The sequence below is a fragment of the Saccostrea cucullata genome, unplaced genomic scaffold (genome assembly GCF_032062105.1).
Source record: "Saccostrea cucullata isolate Sc308-1 unplaced genomic scaffold, CSIRO_AGI_Scuc_v1 ctg13554, whole genome shotgun sequence".
NCBI lineage: Eukaryota > Metazoa > Mollusca > Bivalvia > Ostreida > Ostreidae > Saccostrea > Saccostrea cuccullata.
In genome coordinates this window covers 18,500-29,014 of record NW_026927064.1, presented here as the reverse complement: position 1 = coordinate 29,014, position 10,515 = coordinate 18,500, and the positions used below count along the sequence as shown (strand labels likewise).

The 10,515-nt window shown below is 31.5% G+C and overlaps 1 pseudogene; it reads left to right on the top strand.

The window, feature by feature from the left end:
• Positions 1 to 238: 238 nt before the first annotated feature.
• On the top strand, positions 239 to 4,179 carry LOC134273367 (uncharacterized; annotated as a pseudogene).
• Positions 4,180 to 10,515: the final 6,336 nt, after the last annotated feature.

Below are 10,515 nucleotides of genomic sequence, written 5' to 3'. Positions count from 1 at the left end.
GGCTACAATCCGAAGATATCAAATTTAATAAATGTGCAGATTTGCAGAATTATCTGCTAAACATCCTTACACCACAAGAAATAGTCCCTCATAAATCTTGCTTCTTTGTATTTTTAGGCAGTTTTTTCGTTAAATGTTAAAACATTAACTCAATTAGTCAATTGACCCAGTCTAAAAAGAGGGCGCTCGATGATATGGACACTAATACCATTAACACCAGTACTAGTGATGAAGAAATTTCAAAGGAATGTGAAAATTTTCAGATGAGAGATGTCATGCACAGTATAACTAATATACAAAATACTCTTGCAAACCTTCTACTAAGGATTGATGGACAAGGTCGCCATCTAGACGAAGTCACCAAGGACATTAGAGGAAAACATGGCATTCAGGAGAGATTAGAAAACGTACAAGAACAGGCGAACGATACGATATATATAACCACTGAACTGCAGGAAAAACAGAAGAAGATGGAAAGAGAACTTAGCCGAATGAAAGATTACATAGTTCGACTGGAGTATTGTGTAAAGACTCAAAGTGAACAGATTCTAGAGCTAAGATCTAGAGCAATAGAAGACAATAACATTGTGAGTGGAGTAGACGAAAAGGCGCCCGAAATAAAAAAATCCTGAAAACCTTGTCAAGATCATTAGTAACGTGTTTGCAGTAGAGATGGAGATACCGGCAGAGACTGTTGATAGCCTACAGATATATAAAGTGTTCCGAATGGGGGAATACGACAAACATAGGAAATATCCTCGGCCAGTCTGTGTCCAGTTTGTAAATAAATTACATAAGGACATTGTGATGAGACACATTAAAATTCTCAAGGATAAGAAGTCCCCAATAAGAGTGTCTCAACACCAACCTGAAGAAGTCCGTGAAAAAAGGAAGCATTTATATGATGTCCAAAAGAAATATGCGGACCGTAACATAGAAACTGTGCTAAAAGGTCAGAAGCTCATTTTCACGCAGAGCAAAACGGTGTATAGGGAAAATATTGGTAGCAGACCAATGGCCGATGAGATCATCTGTGGAGAAGAGGTAAAGATCACGATCAGTACGGGGAAGACATCAGAAGACAATGGAAACCGGTTTGCTGCCCACGCAACGCCAGTAGATTCCTATAAACAGGTGAGACGATCGCTTGTTGAAGTTATGCGGACAGGTAACAGTACCAGTGCAGGTCATAACATTTATCACCCATTCTCAATATAAGGGCACAAATGCCTCTCTGATTTTTTAAAAAATGAAGTTCAAGATAACAATTTTTCTATCAATTACCTGTGAAAGATAGTATCTTAAGATTTTATTTCCGGGTTTTTTTTCATCAAATTATTACATTTGAAAGAATGACAAGACGATAAAGTAGAGGGTGATTTTATTCAGAAATGTAGCTTGAAATGTACGTTACTCTTTCTTCAATGTCTAAAAAAAATATGTCAAAAAAAATTTAGTCATTAAAATCACAATTGGAATATCTCATCTTAACACCAGCACATCCTACCAACTCTGTCAGCAACATATTTTCGCGGCATACGAACGTGCGTTTGATTTTTCCTTTCAAAAAACAAAGGTTACTTTTTGATCCAGATGTATAAAAACATTTTTTAAATATATGCTTTAAATTCTTCTCTCTGTTTTGTTAAGAGCGATCAGTTTGGAAACTTCTCATTTTTAATAGATACTGGAACCTAACATGTACATGTAGTAAAATTCTATTTGGTAGTTACTGTCTTTTTTAACATATATCCATGTCGATTTAGAAAACTATGTAAATGTAACGTACATTTCAAGATATATTTCTGTTTAATAAAAAGCTTAAAAGTCATCTAAAATTCAATTAAAAATTCATCGTTTTGTTTCAGTTTATTCCAAAAAAGATTCTCTATGTAATCACATTGTGTTATATATAACAATCACCACTATTAAGACACGATTGCCTCAGAATATGAGTAGGTAACGTACATTTCAAGCTTGTAATAATATGTCAATAAGTAATAAGAAAATATTGAAAAAAGCAATTATTGACATAAAAATCATATCAATGAAGCGTTGTAAGGCAGTAATATAAGAAATCATAATGTAACAAACGAGGATATTGTCATCAACTACATGACTGTCACGTCACTTCGGTAACGTTCATTTCACATATTATTGGGGAGTCCCCTCCACCTCAGTTCATTACCATTCTTTTGTGCTGTTTCGCTGAAATTGACACCGGTCGTAGCCTAGTTACTTCTAACTGTGTGCAAGGGTACAGACAAAAAAATATGAGTCAGATGTATTTTGCTATGATCTAACAAATGTTCGTGTTTGGTCATTGAAACTTACCGAATATATTCATCGACAGTCTTGTTAACAATTTCATTTAGTATGTTGCAACATCGTTTTTCAAAACACAAACATACGTGCTTTTCAGCAGATCTGGAAAAATATAACCCAAAATGCAATGATTCAAACTGAGTATTCAGTATTTGAAATGTACGTGACCGTCTTGTGTTCTGGGTTTATTTGTTTTGTTTCTTTCTTTTTTTTTTTTTTACCAATTATAAGCCTAAGCATACTTTTTTTTAAATTATCAACAAATCAATTAATATTGACGAAAAGTCGCATATGAAAAGTAAACAACTGCAAAAAGGTTGCCAAAGATGAATTTAAGACACTTAGAAATAAATTTTCTAGCATGTGGTAACAGTTTAAAACATTAACGAGGATTGGGGGTGCATTTAGATGGATTTATGTGGCCAGTTGTCAAATGAATTGTAACAATAATTTTGTTTCGCTCGTGTAAACGCAATTCATTGACTAAATTTAAAAAAATGTCAGTTAGAAGTACATGAAATGTACGTTACCATACGTAACGTACATTTCAAATATAAAAATCAATTCTCTTCCACGAGCATACGTTAGACACGCAATATATTGATACTATTTGAACCTGCATATCATAAGAAATGCATCATACAGGTTTCGTATTCAGAAATATATACCAGGTATCAAAATTATATTACATAATAATTGACCTTAATATATTTTTTTCCTCAGTAGAGACGTTTCTTTTCATTAATTTTGGGATTTAGCCGACCTCCAACCTTTGAAACTTTCCTTTGTGTACACATTCGAGTGTGTGACAGTATTAGAATACATGAAAATTCGTTCGAGATTCACTTAGTTCGAATTTCATGGTAACGTACATTTCAGTCACGTACATTTCAAATGATCACTTTTCATAAAAAAAATAATTTTTAATTGTGTTAAGCAAAACGTCTTTGCCAGTTTACAGGATACAAGGGGTTGCTTATTCAGAGTCGTCTCATATTTTCTACTTAATATGTATTCTTAATGGAAGAATATAGGTAACGTACATTTCTTTCTTATCTCTACGATTGAAAATGTCTTTCATTCCGTAAACATATTTATAAAAGTTGCTCAAGTTGTTCAATTTCATGTTACATTATCTAAGTAGGAGTAATTAATCCTTTGAAATTTCAAATTTAGCCCATCAATAAATAAAGGAGAACAAAACTATCAGGTGTATAATCTTTGTGTTTGCTTGTAATGTGGTTGAAATAGAATTAAGCGACAGGGACATTGCACAATGTAAATTATTTATTATCACAAAGAAAATGTATTTATTGTTATAAAAAGAAATATATATGATACAAGGTTTAACTTATCAGAAAATTTTTACTTGAGAATCAAAACTATATAATACACAGAGGGGATTCAGAATAATATTTGCCTCGGCGACAGTAACGTACATTTCAAATAGGCTACTATATTTGAATTTGGAACTCCTTAAATACACTTTCAGGTCGATAATTATATGAATTCTTATTCATTGTTATATGACTATTTATAATGTTGATTTAAAAATTACATCAGTGGTATTTCTTTTAAATGAAAATGAGGCGACATTATTTGAGCCCTTATATTGAGAATGGGTGTTATGCGTTTCGTTTCACCAGTAACAACGGCATGATACACAAGGGATCGGAAGATGACGGCGAGCACGGAGCCGGGAGAATGCTACTAAAGACACTGGCTGATAATGACATAAATAACGCACTAGTGGTCGTTTCGCGGTGGTGTGGTAGTAAGATCGGTCCTAGACGCTTCACGCACATCACAGAGGTTGGAATGAGTGCGGCGAGAAATATGCCGGTTCCCGTCTGACGCTTCAAAATGTAAATTATGAAAGGTCACTAGCTAAAAATACAAACTTACAGTAAATACCGTTTTAGATTAGTTAGTTTTTGTGTACTTTCATCGAATTTGACTATTACTGTAATTCGGCATAAACTAAAATATCTATTCTAGTGGTTTAGTGGTTTTCGATATGATTATATTTATGCTGCACATGATATCTGGATAAATTATAAATTATGTTTAGGTTTTGAAACTTTCTGGAATTTGCAAGTGTATACGTCACTATTTTTGTGTTTTTTCAAAGAGTCAATTTCCGGTAAAGATATCGTACAGCATGGATCGTGTAAACTTGTAAGTTTTTGATCAATTCCTATTCTATCACTCAACTCAGAGAGGAGTCTGTGTGCATAATTTCAATTTTAAAACAGTGCAAAGTGCGACATTTTACCATGGATAAATTTTTGTTGTAATTACATTTCAGATATATTTTTTTAATAGAAAGAAAAAAACAAATATGGTAACTAAAACAAATTGTAATTAGTAAAAAGGAACTGAATAGGAAAGAAATTGAGTATATAGAGTTCCTCTCAACTGAAATTAATTTTCTATATTTTTAACATTTGCATTTCAAATATAAACTTAAAGTTAGGGTTTTTGGGTCTAGTTTTGCACATTTTCAAAATGACAGCAGGTGTGTCTGAGCTTAAAAACTACTTTTCTGTAGTGTATATAGATTTTTACTTTTTTTATCAACTCTTTTTTCTTGCTGTTGGGGAACAGTAAACTTTTTTATGCATTTGCTGTGGAATGGATGACTATCCATGTGAGAATTTCCTAAAAATACTTACATTAAATTGTCAAGGTTTAGGGGACATGAATAAAAGGAGAGATGTCTTTAAAATTTTAAAGGAAAAAAAATTAAATGTTTATTTCCTTCAAGACACACACTTTGTCACAAAAGATGAAAGCATGATAAAGGCATTATGGGGATATAAGGCTTTTTTTAGTTCATACAAATCAAACTCACGGGGAGTTGCTACACTTATCAATAATTACTGTGACTTGACATTGATTAATGAATATAAAGATGACAATGGCAATTATCTTATTCTAGATGTAGTAATAGAAAATCTTCATTTTTTGTTAGTGAATATATATGGAACAATTCAGGATACTCCAGCCTTCTATACAAAGATTTTAAATATGATACAAGAACATTACTCATCACAATATATGATTATAGGTGGTGATTTTAATTTAATTTTAGATAAGGATTTGGATTCAATGAACTACAAAAACCTAAATAACCCTAAATCAAGAATGGAAGTATTAAAGATGATAGAGATACTAAATTTAAAAGATATTTTTCGTGAAAACAATCCAAATTTAAAAAGATTCACTTGGAGAAAGAAAAATCCAATAAAACAGGCAATACTTGATTATTTCCTAATATCAGAATCGTTACTAAATTTGGCCCCATATGTAAAATTTGAAAATAGTTATCGTTCAGATCACTGTCCAGTTGTAATGGGTGTTAAAACAAATGAATTTTTGAAAGGAAGAGGGTTTTGGAAATTAAATAACTCTTTATTAGCAAATAAAGAATATGTAAATTTGATAAAAGAAAAAATTAAAAATATAAAATTACAATACGCCTGTCTTATCTACAATTTTAATAATATTGTCTCCATTGAAAATGATAAAATTCAATTTATGCTAAGTGATCAATTATTTCTAGATACATTATTGATGGAAATAAGAGGAAAATCAATTTCTTACTCAACTTTTAAGAAAAAGAAAATAACTTAAAAAGAATTGCAACTAGAAAAAGAAATCTTTATACTGGAACAGAATTTGTTGCAAGAACATGCTGAAGAATTAGAAAAAAAAAACATGAAGAATTAGAGAATATTAGAAAAGTAAAATTTAAAGGCCAATGTATTAGAGCAAAAGTGAAATGGATAGAAGAGGGAGAAAAACCTTCAAAATATTTTACCAACCTTGAGTCTAGAAACTATCAGAGTAAAGTTATACCTAAAATTGAAAAGGAAGATAGAACTATAATTACTGACCAATTTGATATTTTGAATGAAGTTAAGCTGTTCTATGAAAATCTATATAAAAGTAAAGAGAATGTAGAATCAGGAAATATCCATGAAAAATAAAAGATGTATGATGTGCCGAAATTAAACAAAAAAGAATCAGAAAGTCTTGAAGGCCCTTTGACTAATTCTGAAGTTTTGAATTATTTGAAAATTATGAAAAACGAGAAAAGCCCTGGACCTGATGGATTCACCTGTGAATTTTTCAAAATTTTTGGGCAGGATTTAGGTGCTTTCATTACAAGAGCAATAAACAACTCGTATGAATTATCACACTTTACTGAACCAAATAAATTAGGTTTAATAACTTGCCTACCAAAACCAGGAAAACAAAAACAATTCTTAAAGAACTGGTGCCCAATCAGTTAATTGAATGTGATTTATAAAATAGCCTCAGGCTGTATTGCTAAACGATTAAAAACTGTGTTGAATAAATTAATAAATAAGGACCAAACTGGCTTTTTGAAGGGAAGATTCATAGGTGAAAATATTAGACTAGTTTATGATTTAATGAATTACACAGAACAAAAACAGATTCCAGGCTTATTAATGTTAATTGACTTTGAAAAAGCTTTTGGTACTATATCATGGAAGTTTATATACCAAACATTAGATTTTTTTAATTTTGGGGAATCCATTAAAAATTGGATACAAACATTTTATAATGGAATCAAATCATGTGTCATACAGAATGGAATTTCCTCTGATTACTTGTTGCCACAAAGGGGATGTAGACAGGGGGACCCAATTTCACCATATCTCTTTCTACTATATGCTGAAGTTCTTTGGATTCTCATTCGAAATAATAAAGACATAAAAGGAATTTAATTAATGGGGAAGAATATAAACTTTCACAATATGCTGATGATACTTCAATTATATCTGATGGATCACCACAGTCTATGGATGGTATATTAAGAGAGCTTGATTATTTTGGAATTGTATCTGGACTGAAAATTAATTTTACAACAACAAAAATGCTGTGGATCGGTGGTAAAAAAATTCTCTAAAGAAGTCTTTCATCACTCGAGATGGAAGTTAGACTGGAATAATTCTACTTTTGATCTTCTTGGTGTAAAGTTTTCTATTAATTTAGATGAAATGATTGAATTGAATTACCCCCCAAAATTAAATGAAATAAAGCGATTTATAAAACAATGGCAATTAAGAAAACTGACTCCCATTGGTAGATTACATGTAACAGTGATTAAATCCCTGATTGTAACATTCCTGCATATTTCTGCAAACAACTTCCATCTATGTTTATAATATAAATTAACAAAGCATGACCTTGGGAAATTCTCTGACCGGTTCTACGATTGAAAAAAACTTACCGGTATACAATAAATCAAATAGAATAAATAAACAATATTTGATTTACATATATAAGTGGATTCCTGATGATGGCGGACTTATATTACTAATTATAATTAGTTATTTAGAATATTTATTTATTATTTGGCCTGTTATCATACCACCGAAACACTAAATTAGTGTCGGATCTAATTGAAAACGGGGTTCGTCGCTTGATGGGTGTCATTTTTTACCATAAATCTCACGTCAAGGATATCCATTGATTGTCTTTCCATGCAGGATTTTTCTGAGGTGATATTTCGCAGTGGAGGCAAAAATATACTTGTCTGTAATTTTTTCGGTGATAAAGCCTATTCTTTGATTTTCCAATAACGATCTTAATAACGCTCATAGAAATAAGATTATTTTAGACACAACATAATAAAAATACGTTTTCTTTCTGCATAATATTTAAGGAATGACTCTAATTCTTGGCCAAATTATCGAGTATAATCTGGTTTGGGTCAGTTTACGCTTTATAGTCCGCAAATTTACAGCGCAATAATACAACTCTAGTAATAGAAGTGATGTGAAGCGAGGGGAGGTAATAACTGATACATAGATCTACCAGCCATGATGTGTGTTTACATGAGGTAAGATCGAGTAAGTGTTTGAAGTTAAAGATACAGTTATTAAATCTTGAATTTTCCACGGATTCTGAGGACTGGAAAAGAGGGGTTTGCATGGATAAAATGATAAAGCTGGTTGTTTAGGGGGTGTGTCCCCATACCAAACCAGATTATACAAAATGTTTTGCGTTCCTTTTGGGAAATCAACCATTGAGAAGCGAGAATATAAACAAAATTAAATTATAAATGTCCATGCACAATTTTGCGCCAAAACAAAATATATTAAGTATTTATGAACGGTCGAAATTTACCAGGTGGTCAAAATTACACCAACCTACCCTAGTTATGAGACGCTGTAAAACCGGAAGTTTACCTGCTGAACATTTTTGACATGGCGTGACTAAACAACGAATAAAAACGTTGTTCCGGATGAACTCGAAACACGGCTATTGTATACCGAACTAAGCAATTTTATATTAAGAGAAAATATCATTATTCATAGGAAATATAGATCCAGAGAACTGGCGCTGTTTTTATGGGGGGGGGGGGCTTGCTACCAAACCCGTAAAAAAAGACAGCCGTGGATGTTGGGAGTAAAAAAACTGGTCGAATTTGAACCCATTTCTATTTTTGTTGCTTTGCAAGAAACTTCAAATTGTGAAAATAATTTTTCCCATTTAGAATTTTTGCTTAGACATACATGTAGAAGGTATGCGTCTATGCTTTAATGGTACTTAAATTCAATTAACTTTACATGTACGTTGAATGTATGTTGCTCTTAGAAAATATTTGATTCAAGACCTCCCCCCTTCCACCATTTAATCTGTTGATTATTTCAAATGCTTAATTGCTTGTGAAAGCTTTATTGTTAAATCTCAAAAAACAAAACAAAGTCATCACCTTCCTCCGAACAACCTTTAAAACGTTTGCCAATAATTACAGTTGCATGAAAAATGTACTATATTATAGATAAATCATAGCTTGAATTTTCAATTCAACCCTTTGTCAGGAATATAGAGAAGAAAATTAAAAAGACAAATTATAATTTGAAATAATATAATCCCCTCCGAATATACTTTTATTTTGTCATGATATCATATGCGATATTTACGAGATATTTAACAAACACCTCGTAATCAGGTAATGGAGAAATATTTTAACTTCTTATATTTTCAATAATGTGCATTTTTCTAACCAGATTAATAAAGAATCAAATAATGAATCATTCTAGGGAACATTGTCATTATTTATAATATCAGATTTGTAAAAAAAAAATTAGTAAAAGAGAAAAGAAACTAGAGCCGAGCTCGTTGCAAAGCAACAAGTAGGTCTTCCGTTAGAGCTGTGGACAGGAAGTACCGACTTTGGGTCAAGGTCACTGCACTTTCTTATGTGAAACTTTCTTCTATGTTTCTTATGCTTCTCAGTATGATCCTCCAGTGAATTTTAATTATAAAGTTATGCTTAAACATTTTTTTCTCTGTCAGTGACCTAGATTTGCCAGCAAGACCTTTGATCAGGGTCATGACACAACCTCCAATCATAAGTAATCTATATTTCAAGTAAGAGCCTCCACTGATTTTTATTTACTAATTCATAGCGTGGGAAAGGATTTTTTCTGTCAGTGACCTTGATCTTCAATATGAAACAACTTTTAGTGATTCAAAATGCATAACTCTGACAGGAATTTTACAACTTTTCTATCATTGGCCCTAAATTTATTAAAATTGTCTTATATTTAAGTCATCTGAACCTGCAGACTATTAGCAATTTTTATCAAGTATGAACTTAAACAAAAATTGTCCGATTTGAATTGAAATCATTCAATCTTTAAAAAATGTTTACAAGGGCAATAACTCCTTCTAAGGTCTCTTCATTCAGGCATTTGCTTTATTGTAAAATAGTTTCCCCAATTTTCGCAATTCAAAAGTATCTTTTAAGTAGGAATTAATTAGGAACATTCATCATCAGAATTATGCATTTTAACCAGTTTTTTCATATTTTTTCACAATACTGTTCACAAAAAATGTGCGATTTTTATGTTTACATACACTTCTGTTCATTTATGTTTCGCATCTTAAATAATATGGTGACCTATACATTTTTTGCAATAATTGGAAAGTTTAAAGTATATTAAATGAAAATAAATGCAGTTTTTGTACTTTGAACCTATAAAATTGTGAGGGTGGAAACACCTTAAGTCTGTTGTTGAAAGCTTAAACAAATATTATACACGTGATCCTTTTTCTGAATGGTAAATCACGAAAAAATAAAACCAGAGTCAAATAGCCTTAAAAATAAAATTATTTCTTCCTTGAATATTTCACACACATAATAAA